The sequence below is a fragment of the Rattus norvegicus genome, chromosome 5 (assembly GCF_036323735.1).
Source record: "Rattus norvegicus strain BN/NHsdMcwi chromosome 5, GRCr8, whole genome shotgun sequence".
Lineage (NCBI taxonomy): Eukaryota > Metazoa > Chordata > Mammalia > Rodentia > Muridae > Rattus > Rattus norvegicus.
The window spans coordinates 55,923,515-55,942,694 of NC_086023.1; the positions used below are offsets into that span (position 1 = coordinate 55,923,515).

Here is a 19,180-nt window from a genome sequence, read left to right on the forward strand (position 1 = left end):
TCAACCAAAAAGACGACACTGGCAACTGTGATCTACAGAGCCAGTCATGTTCATCAGACCTATCTGATGGTTGATTAGTTCCCACCAACACTTCTTAAATCAACAGTGTCCTTACAGAGAGATGTAAGTCCAGCAATAATTTCTTTATCTATATCAATTTATTTTATTAATAAAACTTAATATTTTCAAAGATGCCAAAAGGGATCTATACCCTGTTATTTCTTGCTTGAAATCTTCAAATGTGAATATATAATATGTTGTAACTATAAGAGCCTTAGAAATGGGACCATAGGATGGGTAGAGTCTTAAGGTAGGAGAATAGCAGAATCCAAATGATATGACTGAAGAAAATCAGAAAATGGGAAGAAGAGAGTTAAAATAAGGAGAGGGGAGATGGACAAATAGTACAAAGAATATTGAATGCCCTCATGGAAATTCACTATTTCATATTTACTCGTGTCTGTGTGTGTGTATGTGTGTGTGTGTATGTGTGTGTGTGTGTGTGTGTGTGTGTGTGCGTGTGTGTGTGTGTGTGTAGCATATATACTATCATAACATAACATACATTATTTAGATGGACATATATCACTTGAGCTGACTATGCTCCCCCAAGACCCATATACCATCTAACAAAAATCAGTCATGAGGAACCAGTTATTGGGTTGTTGTTCAGGGAAGGACAAGAGTCTTTCAAAACAATATAGGTTATTGTTTTTGTTCTTTGTTGCCTCTCAGAGGTTGCAGGAAATTTGCTATTGCTAAAAACACATATATTTGACTGTGACACTGGAATCAGAAGATTCAAGGTAGATCTGACCTGAAAGCCTCCTTCCAGAGGATTAGTTTTCACAGCACCAAAAACATATGTAAGCTGACAAAACGGTAAAACAATCAATAGCTCTTCTTACTGTTCTGTCTATGAACAACAAAAGAGCCTAGCATGGCTAGGCATTCACAACAGTGAAATAATGTACTCATATCTTGACAGTAACCAACAACTACTCAGTTAGATTTAAACCTCCATTCAAAAAGGGAAATAATGCATGATACCGGAAACCTAGCCAACAACCCAGGTTGGATCTTAGAGCAGAATCTATCATAGCCATTTTAATGGACCAGAGTAACTCTTGCCCAAATTTCACATGCTTATGCTTGCATTCACAGAGAAAGATGGCTCTCACTCCTCATCAAAGAAAGTTCTCATTGCAAGATAATGGAGATCACTGCGGAAATTAACAGTTGGTCAAAATACACAGATCAACTGATTTTGGAGTTCCCAGGCCTAGCAGATAAGGATATAGGAAAATCCTTGCACCTAGGTCTTATAGAACACTGAGGAACAGGAACAGTGGGTAAAAAATGCAAGTGCTAGGAGGTCTGATGGGAGAGTAAGTCCCCTAGAAATGACAGGCAACATATACTCCTGATAACTCAACAATATTACTGCTTGAACAAAACAAAAGAAAATGAGGTGGACAATCTCAAAGGGACTCCATCTGTAAGCAAAGAGCAGAAGGCAACTTATGTCTCCTGAGACAAAGAAACTATTAGTATTTCCCAGGGACAAGCCCCTTTACATATTATGCAAAATCAAATAGTCATATCTGTACTCATATATATTCACGAAACCTATATTGATTGAGCAGGTTATATTTATAATCAAAGAAAAAAGATTATATACATTTGAAAGTTGGAAAGAGTTGGAGGGAGTGGAAACAGGAAGGGTTGGCAAAAAGAAGAGGAAGTAGGAAAATAATGGGATTATACTGTAATTACAATCTTAAACTTTTAATTAATAGATTTTTAAGACCAAAGCCTTCAAAAGATTTCACAAAATTCAATTTCTTAATTATAAAATATGAAATGGCCTAATTTCTATTGCCCTTGGAGCAAATTTGGATATCACATTTACATCTCTCTGATAAAATTTCATTCTCTATTAGGACTTAATCCTTTCTGTGTAGACTATTAATCCAGTTCTTCATTCTTACCATCTTTTACAAAATTCCAATTCCTCATGCTTTATTGAAATTTTTATCTGTTCTTTGCCCTGTGGCTTCAAGGTATATACTGACTTTATTTCTTTATGAAAAATTTAATCTTCAAAGTATACAAGCACAATTGTCTAGTCTTCTATTTTTTTTTACTTTAAGCAAACTTTCTATGTGTACTTTATAAAAGACCCTTATTATTCTTCTTATAAGCACATTGTTTGTCTTTGTGCATTATAATTTCTTTCTTCCACACCTAAAATAAACTAATATTATTCAAAACAGGGAGAAGTTTAAGAATAATTTCTGAATTATATCTTGTCAATATATTTCCACAAAATATTGTCTTTCAATTATTTTACTTTTTAAAATGCTCACTATTGGATTGGCATTTCCAAATGCTTAAAATATGAAAAAGAAATTTAGTATGACTTAAGTGCACATCATTTGAAATTTTCAGGATCTTTTGTTTTTTGTTGTTCCTCCTTAAGTCTAGCTTTAAGTCTTTCACAACTCACAAAACAACAGAACCTGTAAAGGAAAGGAGAAAATTTCTGAGTTTCCATCCAAGAAAGTGTTATGCTATCTAACCAATGTAGGAGTGCTATTCTCAAATGATGTGAGAAGACTTGCAAAGTCACAGTTTACAATTACAGCTTAAACAAACAAAAATAATGATAGCAAATCCATGATTATAATCCCATTGTAGATCCACAAAGCAAAAATACAAAGACTTTGAAAGAGAGTATTTTTGAATCATCAAAATATGGATAAAAGGTAATAGGTTAAGATTTTAGGGTGAGGAGGAACAGTTAACTGGAAGCCTATAGAACAAATAAAGTCTTCAAGCTAAGCTAGCTTGAATGAGGACCATGGGCAAAAAAGGCAAAAAGGACATAATGAAGAAAATACATAGACAGCAAGGACAGGTTTATCCTCCAAAAATGGGGTTTTATTCTAGTAATTTATATCTGCAACTAGAACAAATGCTGAAGATATTAGCCCAATCAATAATGATCAAAATAATTTTTTGAGCAACACTCAGAAAGTGTTCACTTTTTAATAATATTACAGCAGTAATAACAGTAAGAAATCAACAAAAATCATAAAGTTGAGTTAATGCACACTTTCATTTCTATTATGTGATTGTCCGTTATTTGTGCTATCACTAAGCAGCAAAAATAGTTTTACAAAATGAGCAATTATACAGTAATTTGTCTTTTACTTGATAACAAAGAAAGACATTTTCCAAAACCTCTTATGCTCACAAACTACCCTTACATGGATTATTTAAAAATAAATGAGCAGAAATATTATGTCAAATACATTTGGTTAGGAGAAGCAAAAAGTTGGAACTAATCAGATGATCTGTATAAAAATATCATCTCAATCACTTGCCAAAATCTCTTTTACATTCAAATAAGTCAGGTAAAACAATAGTTCACGTTTAATTAATGTGTGGTGTGCCTGGCATTATCATTTTAGCATTTAGGCTTTAAACTGGTATTCTAGAGTTATATTGTTCTCCTCATTGGAGTAATATCAAATAACCATATTAATTTTCATTAAGCCAGACACCTACGGTATGGTACAGCAGAAAGGAAACTGGATTCATGAGACATCAGGTCAAGTTCACTTGTCCCAGCTCTCTTGCTAATTAAAAGTGAGTTGACTTTCTTCAAGTTTCCATTTCTTTATCTTGAGCAACACATGACTTTTTGATTGCTCTGACAACCTCAAAGATTTTGCAATAGTACATAACTTTCCAATCACCTCCAAGAATTTCAGAAGGAAAGCTTCATTGTTGTGATATTCTGAGATTAAAAGTGAAACCTCCAGAAACCAAACACCTGGGATGGATTCACATAATTGGCTCTGAACTCAAATAAGACTATAATAATAATAATAATAATAATAATAATAATAATAATAATAATAACATTCAATAATGAAATGATTTGTAAGTTAAAATGTTAATGCTTGCACATATACCTACAATATTATAATAGTAGATATAGTATCATTTATGATTATTATTTTTGCTATGTGAAAGTGTACAATCTCTTTTTCTGCATTTTTCTTTCAAATTGAATATTTTATATATTTACATTTAAAATGTTATCCCCTTTCATGGTCCCCCTCTACAATCTCCCCTCCCCCTAATTCTATGAAGATGTTTCCCTTCCCACCCACCCATTCCCACCTCAACACATTGGCATTCCCCTACATTAGGGAAAGAAGCCTTAACAGGACCGGAAGCTTCTCCTCTTATTGATGCCAGACAATGCCATCCTCTGCTATACATTGCTAAATATCCCCCCCACCATGTGTACTCTTTGGTTAGTGGTTTAGTCCCTGGGAGCTCTGGAAGGTCTGGTTGTTTTATATTGTGTTCTTCCTATGGGGTTGCAAACCTCTTCAGCTCTTTCAGTTCTTTCTCTAACTCCTCCCTTGAGGTCCCTGTGCTCAGTCCAGTGGTTAGCTGCAAGCATCTTCATCTGTGTCAGTAAGGCTCTGGCAAAGCCTCTCAGGAGACATCCATATCAGGCTTCTATCAGCAAGTACTTTGTGGCATCAGCAATAGTGACTGTTTTGTGGCTGCATATGGGATAGATCCCCAGGTGGGGCAGTCTCTAGATGGCCTTATTTTCAGTGTCTGCGCCACACAGAGCTAAACAAAGAATATCAAATGGGCCAGAAGAATCTAAAGGAGAGCTCAACATTTTTAGTCATCAGGGAAATGCAAATCAATACAACCCTGAGATTCCACCTCTCACTAGTCAGAGTGGCTAAGATCAAAATCTCAGTTGACAACAGATGCTGGTGAGGATGTGGAGAAAGAGGAACACTCCCCCAATGTTGGTGGGATGTAAAGCTGGTATTCTGGAAATTAGTCTGAAGTTTCCTCAGAAAATTGGACATAGTACTACCTGTGAAGCTAGCTATACCACTCCTGGGTATTCATCCAAGAGATGCTCCAATATGTAATAAAGACACATGCTCCACTCTGTATGTAGCAGTCTTGTTTTTAATAGCCAGAAGTTGGAAAGAACCTGGATATCCTTCAACAGAGGAATGGATACAGAAAATGTGGTATAATTACACAATAGAGTACTACTCAACTTCATGAAATTCATAGGCATCTGGATGGAACTAGAAAATATCCTGAGTGAGGTAACCCAGCCACAAAAGAACACACGAGGTATTCACTCACTGATAAGTGGATATTAGTCCAAAAGCTCAGAATACCCAAGATACAATTCATAGACCATATGCAGCTCAAGAAGAAGGAAGACCAAAATGTGGATGTGTCTAAGAAGGGGAAACAAAATACTCACAGGAGGAAATGCAGGAATGTGGTACAATCTTAATAGCAATCTATTCAATATGTTACTATCAAAATTATGTTTTCATATACTCTAAACTCTTTATGTCACCTAATATATCACGAAGGGTCAAAATGTATATTTTCAACTTCAACAAAATATACAAATAGTCTCAATTTCAACAAGGAATTTGCAATAATTCTATGGATAGCAACACCCAGAAGAAGAAAAGAATTTAAGGTAGAGTATAAGTGTCAGTATATAAAACACTCTTTCCTCTTCTGGCAGGTGAAGGCACCCATGTTCTGCCTCACCCTCAGACAGAAATCTTCCTAAAATATAGAAAAAAACATTTAACACAAAACAAAACCTACTTTAAAGGGCATTTATTACTTGCAAGAAACACCCAAATAATTTTAAGGCAAGTATGCTAAAATTCATCAAATAATGCAATATTTGCCCAGTTTCAAAGTATCTAACATAAAAGGTAACAAAGGAAAACAAAGCAAGGCTTCAGTGGTATCTGCTAATCATGAATAAAAATTACTAATGACATGGTTGCTAATCCAGTAGTCACTAATTTTATTAAAAGTCTCAAATTATTGTCACTACTAATGAGGAAATTAGATAGAATGAAGTCACTTGTATGACATAATCAGAATATACCTCTGACATAGTCTTAACATATCAATGAATCAATCTCCTCTTGAAGAAATATGAAATCTATCCAAACTGAAGTACAAGGTATATAAATTTCATTCCTAGAAATTAAGCAAAAGGGTGAAGAACTTGTGGAGGGAGGACCAGGAAAGGGAGAAACATTTGGGATGAAAACACATAAAATAATTAATAAAATACAAATTAAAAAAAGAAATTTTAAGGCCATGAACTAAAATGAATGTTAAAGGGCAGTCAAACTACAACTTTACACATCAGACTACTATAAAGATTACTAACAAGTTAAGACAAAAAGTTTGGCCAACAACTTTTAAGTCTTAAAACAGGTCAACAAATATTTAACGTGCCTCTCATTAACAGTCAGATAATGTGAACTGTCTTTAGTATCTCACTTCAAAGGAAACTAAAAGCACAATCATATACTATTTCTTGTCCTCAACTAATTGCTTTTCCAGAACTTGTTATTAATATAAAAAGATTAAACAGCTCACTTGAAATATCAATTCTGACTCTTTCAGAGGCTCTGTCCAATTCAATTACTAGAAAGTTAAAAACATTGTTTTACATATTCTATAACAATGACTCCTAGTTAAAACTGTCTAAAGACAAAATGAAAGGCAAAAGAACAATGCAAAATTCACAGTGCAACTTAACTGTAACAGGACGAAGAAAGGGATTGAATTTACAGAAGAACATACCAGTTAATTCTAGATATTATAAACATTTTTGGGGCTTACATTGGGTGGCAAACAATATTGTTATTCATTATATATTATTATTTAAATTTTAAAGTGTTTTGTTTTCAGTATTGAATTTGATCAATCAAAAAGACAATGTAAAAAAATAAGTCATTTTGGATGGGTATAGATTGGTCGATCACTGATTTTATGTTTTGTTGTGCTCTTGTGTGACTAGAGAACCCACCAGAATTTGCAACAGTGCAAAATTGAATCTAAATTAACTGTAAATGTCCACTAAGTTACACCAGGCTGTGGGTCATGGGAGGTTGAAAACCTGTCATTTTCCCCATTATTGGCTTTTCACTTTTCAACATCTCTCCTTGGAGAATTAATATTTAGCAATACAAATGAAAAAAATAAAGGATTCCATGTGACTATCTCCTGCATCTGAACTAACCTTGTGTTCTGATATAGTCAACATAATAAAAACAACAAAGGAACTCTTAGCCATGGCCTGGAGACATCTTAAAGGTTTGTGCTCCCTGTCTTGAAATAGTCTCATCTGTTATGTGAATGTCTGCCATTGCTGATGCCTCTGAGAGAAAATAACAAAGAATGAGGCTATATTCAATAAGCTGTCATGACCTACCCATAGCTGGGTCACCAGCAGCCAACTTAGCAGAAAGCAGTCAAGCCCAGGGTCGTAAAAACCACATATTCTCGACTTACACCCCTCTGAGAAGGAAAAACCAAATGAATCAATTGTATTGAGATAAGAGTTTGGGCTTCATTTGTTACTTAATTCCAAGTTTTATTATATAATTATCAAAGCAGATGTTAATATTAGATATGCAGATTTTTCAATTCTATGATTATTCTTTCTCTTTTTTTCCCCTGAAAATGAGTCATTTCAGAGACTTCTATAGGGACAAAAGGCCAGTTCATTTCTAGAGGCTTAATTCAGGACCCCGCTGCCCATATGTGTTCCTACTTCCTCCTTCTCCCTAACATCTTATTACATGAAAAGCATTATTAAGTCCTGATGCTGATGCTATAATGGATTTAAGAATCAAGTGGACGTAAGGAGACAGTTGGAATTTGCTATACAAGAGAAGAAGACAAAAACATGTGTCTCCTGGACCCTTAAGCTGTTACTTGTTCGAAGCATGGTATCTTTCCTTCTCTGCCCTATCTGTTCAATGACTAGTGATAGCAGACCGTGTCTTTTACTAGGTCAGAGTATTGGTATAGGACAGGTGCACTTGTAGTTGGGATGCAATCATTTCTTGGAAGTATCTACCACTACTTCCTTGATGCTTACATAGGAACAGAAATGCCTTTAAAAATAAGTCTAGGACAAATCATTTCCCAAAGATTACCCAAGCAACTAGTCAGATGAGTAGTCTTGTCCCTCAAATTCAGAGCTAATCACTTGCCACATAGATTAAGACCATCCCACTCACATCCCACTAACCTTGCCCATATTCTGTACCATTTGCCTCTGTTTAGGCAGGTGTCATTTTTATTGTCTATGCTGGTCTGTTTTTAAAGCATTCGTTAACACACATTTTCCGACGATAATATATAAAACCACAAAGCCAGAGGCTTTAGTATCCGTTAATGTAAAAAATGCCTTCACTGTGGAGAATTTAAGACAATGCAGTCTTAAAATAGCATCGAATCTCAAAAGTGGGCTAAAATAGTTACTTCTCAGAACAAAGTGGGCTAACATTTTTTAACAATAAAATGGAAAGCACAAGGAGGCAGTGTGATGCTGATTTCAAATGGTATGGCTCTGTGAAACTTTACTGTGCCATAGAGGACTAGTATTTATGAGACAAGAGAGGACGAGTGAGAGAAGGTATTTTTAACAAAGTCATCAAGGCACCCCTGAGGATGGCATATTTTCCATGAACATGCAGCATAGCTTGGTACTCTGCTCAAACACCGCACAGCAGAGTGGAAATGACACTTTCAGAATACTGATTCTCCCACAGGGAGCTCACCACTGAACTAGGAAAACATCACAGGCTCTGACAGCTGATTGGTGAATTAATTAGGTGCTGAACTCTGCTAATGCTATTGTAAATTACATGCAGGGCATGTACTGAGAAACAGTGATTCCAAGGACGCTAGGTGTCATGCAACAGTAGGATAAAATGCAATCAGAATACCGAGGGAGGCCTAGATGCAATACGTTTCACAAAGACCTGCTGAGATTAATCTTACTGGTATTCCTTTTTGAGGGGATATTTACATGGGGTAGCAAAATTATTTAGCTTCCAGGGGAAAGAAATTCAGGCTTTTTTGTTACTCTCCAAATTTATTCTCATGTAAGCATAAGCCTATTCATCAACTTCTTAGTAACCTCTTAAGGTAGCCTTCCTTTTGTGTCCTAACAAATGACAGGAATTTTGGAGGAAGAACAGAGTGGACTCCATTTTGGCTCCACTGTGACACCTTCACTGCTTATTGTCAAGTACCTATACTCGCTAAATATTTTTGGTCTGGGAATATAGATTAATGGTATAGAAGTTGCTTAATTTGTGAGGCTCTGGGTCCAATCCCTGGGATCATAAGAAGAAAAAAAAAAGAAACATTCTTTTTTGCTGGCCTTTCTTGCTAAATAGTCCTTGGTAACATCTTTATAACTTAGGTCTTTTTGGATATCTTAGTTGAACTTTTATAGGTTTGATATTATCTGAAAGATTTTAGAAAACTCTTATTTAGGGTTATAATTTCTGAGGGTTCCAGTCTATTCTTGGCTGCCTCCATTGTCTTGAGGAAACAATGAATGAGGTAGAATACCATGGTGAGAAATGCACAGCTCCTTTCCTGATGGGGCAAATATTAGAGAAAACCTAAGAAATAGAGAGGCAAGGCATTCCTCAAGACAAGCTTCCACTGACTTACTCCTACCCTAATGAGATCACTGTCTTCCAAAATGAGCTCCCATTTCTGACTCCCTTGGTTTTTACATTGGTACCTAAGACTGAACTTTTATGTTCAAACCAGACCTTTGGGTAAATCATTTAATTTCTCTGCCCTTAGTTCCTTTATATGTCAACTGGTAATAACATTAACAAGTATTACCTAACATTGTAATAAGGATAGTTACGTGATTCATAACATATTGCCTAGCACATGGTAATCATTAGTCAGAGAATCATCTTTAATATTCTGAATGACTAAAATAAAAGATTCGTTCTTTGAAAAAAATTCAACTTTAATAGAACCGAGAAACAAATTATTAACAGTGCTTGGCACTTCATGGATAGAAATATGAGATTTTCTAATAGATCTACTCATTGTTTTCCGTAGCTATTCCATACTAGAAGGATACAGAGATAAATACAAGCCATGCATTTTATTTTTCAGATAAAAATTGTCTCCTAAAGACAACTGAAGTCTTTTGCTCATGATGAGCAGGACATGCCACAGCCTGTTAGGGTACAGTTGCATCTTGAACTGTTCTACTTTCCCGGAAGAGAAAGCATGAGTGAAGCAGAACTCGACTACATCGATTTGTCTGTTACCATGTCAAGACACTAGGAGGTAAAGAGGATTCGACAACCCCCCCCAAAAAAAAATCCAGATTAAGCATTTCCATTTCAATTCTTTAAAATATATATAAGTAATATTTTAACTGCCTTCAAAAATCATACATCTTTAAAGATTAAAATGTATATACATTAAAATCACACAATGTGTGTTAAAGTTTTAGCTTCTTCCCTTTTTTTCTGCTGCTTTAACCATACAGCTAATCACTGAGTCATAAAACAAATGCCTGTTCATGGGTTGTATAAGGATGTCTCCTAGCGTTGTTTTAATAAACGTGAGAGTATGACTGAACTATAAAGTATCATGTAGACTGAGGTATTCAAACTCTTTCTCCTAATGGAGGAGGCTGTACAGTTTCTACAGACACTAGATAAGTAGAGGTCAGAAATACACTATTATATTTTGCTTTCTCCTTAAGAGAAAGCTTCCTAAATTCTTCCTGTTAAAAAAGTAAAAACAAATAAAAAAAAACCATTTTAAATCATGTTCAATATGTGTAAAAAATTAGTTGCTACTAAAATCAGATAAAGCTTGGGGCTCCATGATACCTTCCTCCAACCACAGTATTAATTTACCTCTTCCATCTAAGGATGTTGTCTGCATGACTCAATGACAAAAGGAGAGGGTTCGGTCTTTGAATGTCAGTATGGAGGCCTGTGATAAACAGGCTTGGAGGAATGCCTAGATTGAAAGCTTAAAAGCTCCTATATTCATTCCTAATTTAATCCTAAAGTGTTCATTTTAATTTACTTAAGTTCAATGCTTTTAAGTAAAGTATAGTTGAAACGGAATAGGTAGTAAGACTTGGTTAGATAGACACTTAGATCTAAGATGATAAATGTTGGTTTGAAACAGGAGTGAGCTCAATCAAGGAAGCCAGCCTCTATCAGTGTTATGGGGAGAACATTCAGCTCTGCCTACAAGCATGGGGTTTCACTTGCACCCTGGGATCCCTCCAGTTTGGCTCTTCTAGTCCCTCCTTGGATTCATGGTTTTCTAACCCTTTGAATATGTTTTGCTGTAGAGTCTGCGCAGATTTTGTGGATACAGACATGATCAATTTGCAGTTTAAAATATAGTATATATGTGGGAGTTTCCTGACAATACAATTCCAGTCAACACCCCAGCCTCTCAGCTTGTTTCACTTTATCAGCTCTTGTTATTATTATTGAGCATTTCTTTCAATATTGTATTATTATTTCCCTATATTAGCTGCTTAAAATGCAAAACCTATGACAAGGATTGTATCTGTTCATATTATTTATAATCAGGGAACATAAATGAAATTAGATAGCAGTTTTGCTTCTGTGCATTCTAGAATCCTACACACACGTCTGGAGATGATCTCATGGAGGCTTTAAGTTACAGCAATCAATTGCCAGAAAAGCCCAGCTGTGTGTGTAGTCAAACTAGAGGAAACTATTGCCGTGGTCTTCTTAATGAAAACATTTCATGAAGAATGGAGAAACCCACACCTTAAAATACTAAATTCAAGCAGGGGTTTTCAAATTCTATAACACAAATCAATATGAGGTGACAGCATTGATCCAATCTAAGTTTCAATAAAAGTGTTTCTTCAGACAAATCACAAAGACTTTAATAGCCTTATTTAAGTCATTGATAAAACCTTAGGTATATACATAAATCAAAAGAAGTCATATAATTTAGGCAATCTTCTCTAACTTAGAACTGTAGTGTTGTTGATCGATACTGACTAAAATAAATGTTGATAAATATATTCTAGAGTGAATGTTAGAGCTCACATATTTGGCCTTCATAATTAAGGACAAAACAACACATTTTAAACATGCAATCCTTTGGAAACTCTAGGATACTGATATGCCCAACCAGAAGGTATCGCCTCGGTAGGCTCCCACTATATTCATGCAAATAAGTACAAAGGGAAATCCAAACCAGTGATAGCAAATTCTTTAGAATGAAATAATTTTGGAAAATATATAAAGGAAAAACTAATTAAAAGAGCAACATTATATCCCAGGCATTGCCCCAAATTACTAAAAATAATAAAAAGTTCACAAAAAAGATAAAATTCATTCCCAAAATTGAACTGCTAGGAAACTAAGCGTTGGGTCAACTGAAGGCTACTGAAATGTCAAAGCATTTAGTTTATTACAGATGTTAACTCATTTCTTTTCCCAATGCTAGCTACTAACCAATCTTCAGATGCTATTAAGGAAGCAACTTTGTTGTTCCTCCCTCTCAAACTCACGAATAAACTCTGGGTCCTGGACTGTACTAAAAAATGCATCATGCCTTAGTTTGGGCAGATCATATCAGGTAAATGGTTGATGACGTGGAAATATTCTGCAGTCCGTTACTTGCATTTTGCTTCACAGATGATTTAAAGCACTTTCTAATTAAGTGATAGAAATTCTACCATTTTTTTCTACATGATATTTCTCAAAGCTTTTCCTAAAGGAAGAAAATATGGACCATCAAAGGTCATCATGGCATAAATGAGATGATTTAAGGACATATAAAAATGATCGACCACAAAGTACTGACCTAGATATGAGTCACCAAATCTACTGTAAGAAGCAGTTTGTTGGGGTTGGGGATTTAGCTCAGTGGTAGAGCGCTTGCCTAGGAAGCGCAAGGCCCTGGGTTCGGTCCCCAGCTCCGAAAAAAAGAACCAAAAAAAAAAAAAAAGCAGTTTGTTGGGTAAACACACCAAACAGCTTCAAGCACCAGCAAGGTACAAATACTTGTAGAAGCAGGCCTCAGGAGGGTTAGATGATACGCAATATACTGAGGTATGGCTTTAAAAAACAAATCTCATCCGTACCAGTGCTTTATGTAGTATGTCAGCTTTATGTACTATATGTAGATTATATGTCAAATACTGTCTTATCCTCTTTTACTTTCTACATTTTGTTACTTAAAATAAACCTATATAATTCTATTTTAAAATCAAAACCAGTCAACACACCAACCACAAAACTAAATGGTTCTGTACTCGGTTCTACTATACTCAAACACTCTGAACCTGCTTTAGAGACACAGATACAGATTTTAACAGCTCCTAACTTGACTTTAACATATTTGCAGAGAATTTCCATCATCTCAAATAGTTTAGAATCTAGTGTTCTACAGACAAGTAAATGTAATTGTTTGAAATTCCCATTGCTTTGCTATTGTTTCTGCTCTGGAAATGTTTTTCCCAAAAAAATGTACTTTTAGTAGGTAGAATTTTCTCTTACATACACTTATTCTAGTTTAGAAAAAATACTTTTAAAAACTGCTATTAGATTTCTGATAGAAACAATGTTTAAACTGAGGCTGGCTTGAAGGCCTCCCTGGATATGCGTTTCCTAGTACCTGAGGGTGCTATACATGTTTTCATTGGAGAAACACTGTAGATTCCTACCTAGATGTGACATGTATGAACAAGAAGATCTAGTCCAACAAGATATCATTAAAGTTGTAATAATGACATGAATATATCTTGGCAGTAACCACCTGCTGTCCAATTGGACTTAAGACACACTCATGAGGAGGGAAATCATGCTTGATACCAGAAACTGAGTCAACTACAGTATAGTGAAGTCATCATGAGATTTAGACAAATATCTACCATTGTCACAGGCTAGCATGATTCCCTTCTGCATTCTAAAACTCAACTTATAATGACAGATTAAGATCTCTCACCCCTCACCAAAGAAGCTTCTTTTTGCAGCATACTGAATAATCACAAAAATACACAACTGGTCAAAATTCAGAGATGAACTGATTGCAGAGTATCAAGGTCCAGTGGATATCTAATATGGGACAATTCTTCTACCACAGACTGAGGATTAAAGTAACTGAATCTAATGTTAGAGTAAGTCAAAGGGTGTAGGATTTATCTTTTCATTTTTATGTTGATGTGAAGTTTTATTAAAATGGAAGTTGTCAGTGTATAAAGGATTTGTATAAGGATTTGATATTTTTAAAACACCCTTTCACAAGCAAATGGAATTTTAATGTTCAAAAATAACTTCCAATAATTCCATAAAGTAATAATTTGCATTTCACTTTCAGCATGTCAAAATATAATATGCATGTAACTGTGTTATCAAGGCACATGGAAAACAGTGTTTTTTGGTTTTTTCATTTTTTAGGATCAGTGATAGCTTTGAAGTTTCCATAAATTCAAGCAAGCCGAAGTTAATTCTTCTGGATTACTAAAGCCCACAATGTAGACTGTGAAAGAAGGCTAAGGAATATCCTAAAAGGCAATTACATTAGATAGTGTCTTTGAATAATTTCAAACTTATCACATTTTAAGTGCCTTTAAATATTCCTTTTTGATTTGAAGAACGTTTTCTGTAGAGCAAATTAACAACTTCCCTGATTCTCTTTATATAACCATCAATTCTTCTATGACCGGATCCAAGATAACATAATGGTGAGCATTGTAAAATGGGAGCTGTACGCCTTGATGGAAGCTTACATTTAGGGATAGAAAGATTTGAATTTTGTCAACCATGCCTTTATATTTGATACAGGTAATTCAATACAGTTTGTGCCAGTGGTTTCATGTTTTACTTCTGGACATAAATTTATTTTTAAATATTTCCTTACCAGTTCTTTCCTTCCCCTTCCTCCTTTCTACTTCCCTCCTCGCTCTCCCTTCCTTATTTTTCTTATTTATATTTATTTTTCAGTTTAGGCACACTGTCTTCCCTATGGACCACAACTACTTTTCTATATTAATACACATATGTGTATATAATGTTCTCACCATTTGAAGTAGATGGAACATCTGCATTTAACCCATCATTTACTTGATATTATTATTCTCTGAGACATCTGATGTAGGATAGAAAGACGTATATCTTTTTTCCATAGAACATTTTTTTAATATAAGAAAAGACGTATAGCTTTTTTCCATAGAACATTTTTTTAATATAAGAAACTTTCTGTGAGTCCTGTATTTTGTTTTTTACGAGGATAAAACTGGTAGGGTCTCATTCACTTACCTATGCTTAAGTTAAATGAGAACTTTTTTGTTTACATTTAATTATCTAATTTTATTTTCGTTTTTCATGTTTTTGACACAATCTCTTGCTAATAGAGTATTGGCTGATCTTAGACTCATCATATTCTTACCACAGCATATTCAATGCTAGCCTTACAGGTTTGCACAACCACATTATTCATAGCTGATGTTTGGTAAGTCTTATGTCCCCACGATTCCTTATGTCCAAATTCTTTTCTCTGAGTTTCAGTGTGTAGATGAAAACAGAGATTACAAATGTTTTGCCCCAACATCAAACAACAGAAGAGAAGCACACACATTCATACATAAAATTTTGATTCAGACTAATCATCATAAAAAGAGAAAGGGCAGCTAGAAATGTGAACACGAGCTTCAAGAGACGCTTACCTGTATCACAAATATAAAAAATACTGAAGAAATTATTGCTAGGTCTAATGACAGAAGAAGCAGAAGTTGCATGGTTTTAAATTTATCCCTCTGGACCCTATATACCTATTGTATCATTAAGCAAAACATGAACATTCATAAAATTGCAGCTTCAGACAACAAACATTATATGCAGTTTTCTTCTACATACATGAACTTGATGGATTTTGATCAAATTCTTCCCATTCCCTCCCCTGCAAATCCCCACCACTTTTGTCTCCTATTCATGTTCTCTCTCTCTCTCTCTCTCTCTCTCTCTCTCTCTCTCTCTCTCTTTCTCTCTCTCTCTCTCTCTCTCTCTCTCTCTGTGTGTGTGTGTGTGTGTGTGTGTGTGTGATTTAAAAACTCACCAAATCCACTTAGTGCTCTCTCCGTGTTCATGGGAACAGAACAAATTATAAGTAGCCTTTTAGCACCTGCATGCTTGAAGAGAACTGGCTTTCACTCCCCTAGAAATCAATTGCCAATACCCACTCAGCTAGTGATTGGACTTCATGAACCATCCCCCATCTGTGCTGTCAGTTGGTTTGGTGTGACTGAAAGCTTTGTGCCTGCAGTGACAGCTGACAGGAATTTACATGTGCAGTTTTGTCTTCATGTCCAACAAATATTTCATTTTAGGTATTAACCACCTCTGATTATTATACTCTCCACATATCCTTCATGATGACTTGGAAGGCTTGGGGATAAAGGTCTGATATAGGTATTGAGAGTAGACCACTTCTCAGTCTCTCATTTTCTGCACCTTGACAAATTGTAGAACACATTATTAATAACCATCTACTTCAAAAAGAATTGTCTCTGATTAGAGTTGGGAGTGGCACTAATATATGGGTGTAGTTAAAGACACTTGACAACAAGTTAGATTATTTAAGTTCAATTCCCAGATTCCACCTAGTCAGAGATTATGTCAGAAGATATGCAAATAATTACATAATTAAAAAATAAAAAGAAGATGGAGTAAACTGGAATATGCTAAAAATTTTTATATAGGATGTGAAGCAAATATGAAGTGAATCTAAGTATAGTTTAATAAGTTTAAGATGCTTTTTACCTTCATTCTTTATACACAACAAAATAAGCTCAATGATTACCTCATGTGTTTAAAAGTCCACAGAGAAGATTAGAAGCCCCAAGAGTTCATGATGCTGTCTTCCTGTGTCACTCTCCAGTTCCTATAAATAAAAGAAAGGTGAAAGCATATTCAGAGTAATATATGTCTTTATGGTGATTAACCATAAAATTTTATTATCCTTCCTCACTGCCTCTAAAATGTGCTTCCCAGAGCATTGCTGTTATTATGGTTTTTTGTCAAGCTGCAAAGGAAATTATGGCTGTCTACAACTTCCAAGACACTAAAATAGAGTCCAGATTATAAAGTACCACAAGGAAATTCCACCTTCAATTACATGTTGTATTATTTAGAGAGTTTGTTATACTGTGAAAACAAAAATTTGTACGAAAGTGTTTTCTTACTCTTCACAAATTACAGCATAAATATTTTTCTATATGAATCAGAGAGCTTTATCTATTTATTTATTTTTATAGTAATCATTTTAAATGGATTTTTATCAAGAGTCTTAATTCATATCCCATAATTTCTCTGTATAGTATGAGTAAGATGCAAAAATAATAGTCATTGTTTTAAGACTGAATTCACTTGGTAATAGATACCTAGCACATCTGCTTATTAAACAGAGAGTTCTCATTCCCTTCATTTATAAATTTCCTATAGAAAATTATAGAATGTCAAGGAAGTATAACTAATATGATAAAATGATAGACAGTAATCTGACACCAGTTATAATTCAAATTTAGATTTTAATTTTCTAAAGGAGAAACCATTTTAAAACTATTTGCCAAAAGCAAATTGAAGTAATAATTAAGAAGCACGAAGTTTAACTGTTGCCTGGGGTTATGTATGTAACTCCACTCACCTAAATACTATGTGTAGAAATGGCAACATCCTTAGTTGGTGTACTACATTCTTCACAAATACTAAGACCTCAATTCTGATCATGAGGACCCAAGTAAAAGAGAGGTTTGGATATCTACATTCTGTGACTTCAGTGTGAAGACGGATGGATTCAAGGTATTGCTGGTTGTGTAGGTATTAGCCAAAATAGCAAGCTCTAGCAAGGTTCTATGAAAGACACTGCCTCAAAAAATATCATAGCTATCAATAAGGGAAACATTCAGCTTCAATCTCCAGCATTCACATGGGTGATTGGATACTGGAGATATTATAAGTGATTCTAAGTAATGTGCTTGCTGCTCAAGCAGGGGGAACTCAGTTTGCATGGCTACTTCATTTAAAAACAATATAAGGGCCCAAAAACATTTTACCAACAACTGTCATGTCTTCTATGTGACATATGTCAGCACAAACATCCTAAGTTGCAGTTTGCACATACCAAAAAACCAAAAAGTTTAGTTTTTGATCATATTTAAAGATCATGGAACTACATATGGTGTCACAAACTTTAATATACAACATTGAGAAGGTTAAGGAAAGACGCTAGTATGAGGTAAATTGGAATATATAGTCAAATCTTGTCAACTATTAAAATATCTCATATTTGACATCTTTATAATAGAAGGCATATATATATATATCAATATTCACAATTTGCTATCATGTCTTAACTTTTAGTAAACAATCATTTTAATTTAGAGGCATTATTATTTGATGGATGTGAAAAATAAATAATGCTAATAAAATAAATAATGTAAATGCAAAGGAAGCAATCAGGGTTTAGACATAAAACAAAAGTTAAGTTGGCAACCTATAAAGTTTAGAAAAGAAGGAAAAATATGCATAAAATATGTCGACAAGACCTAAATTAAAGCAAGACTGCTTGAGGCGTTGTTTCTGGGTGTCAGTTGAGAAGTCTCTGTAGAAATCCCTTAGATTTTTCAATGGGCTGACAATGGACTCTAGGAGGAAACCCATTCTGAGCTGTCATTCCTAAGCAGTAAACCAAGCTTACAGTGATGTTGCATCATTCTGCATTCCAGGGTAATGTGCAGGAAGAGAAGCCCATTCAGTAGGCTGTCCTTGCTCATATCATACATACATTAGGTCTTTCCCAGTAAAATTATTTTTTTGATTTATGTATTTATTTTATAAATGTGAGTACACTGTCACTGTCTTCAGACACACCAGAGGAGGGCATCCAATCTCATTACAGATGATTGTGAGAAGCTACATGGTTTCCAGGAATTGAATTCTGGACCTCTGTAAGATAAATCAGTGCTCTTAACTGCAGGGACATCTCTCCAGCCCTAAAATGATTTTAAGAAAAAGGAGAAGGATTTTGGCAATCAAATATGTATACTTTCAGGGAAAATATGAAAATTTAGTTTTATAAGAATTGGTGGATATAATTTAACTGAGTTGGTCTAAGAGCTACCATAAAACTGGATAGAAGTATACCTTTGGGATTTTTGATAGAAATAAACAACAAAAGGTGAATGATAATAGTTAGAAATGAAAAAAAGAGGATGTAGTGGTCA

At 34.7% G+C, this 19,180-nt stretch overlaps 1 protein-coding gene across 12 annotated transcripts in view; it reads right to left on the bottom strand.

The window, feature by feature from the left end:
* Positions 1-19,180, bottom strand: part of Lingo2 (leucine rich repeat and Ig domain containing 2) — a 1,322,423-nt gene that overhangs the window by 757,265 nt on the left and 545,978 nt on the right. For all 12 annotated transcript variants that reach the window (XR_010066383.1, XR_010066382.1, XM_063287596.1 and 9 more), the window contains one exon: positions 16,759-16,839. The gene's annotated coding sequence lies outside the window, so the exon portion shown is untranslated. The remainder of the gene's footprint in view (positions 1-16,758; positions 16,840-19,180) is intronic.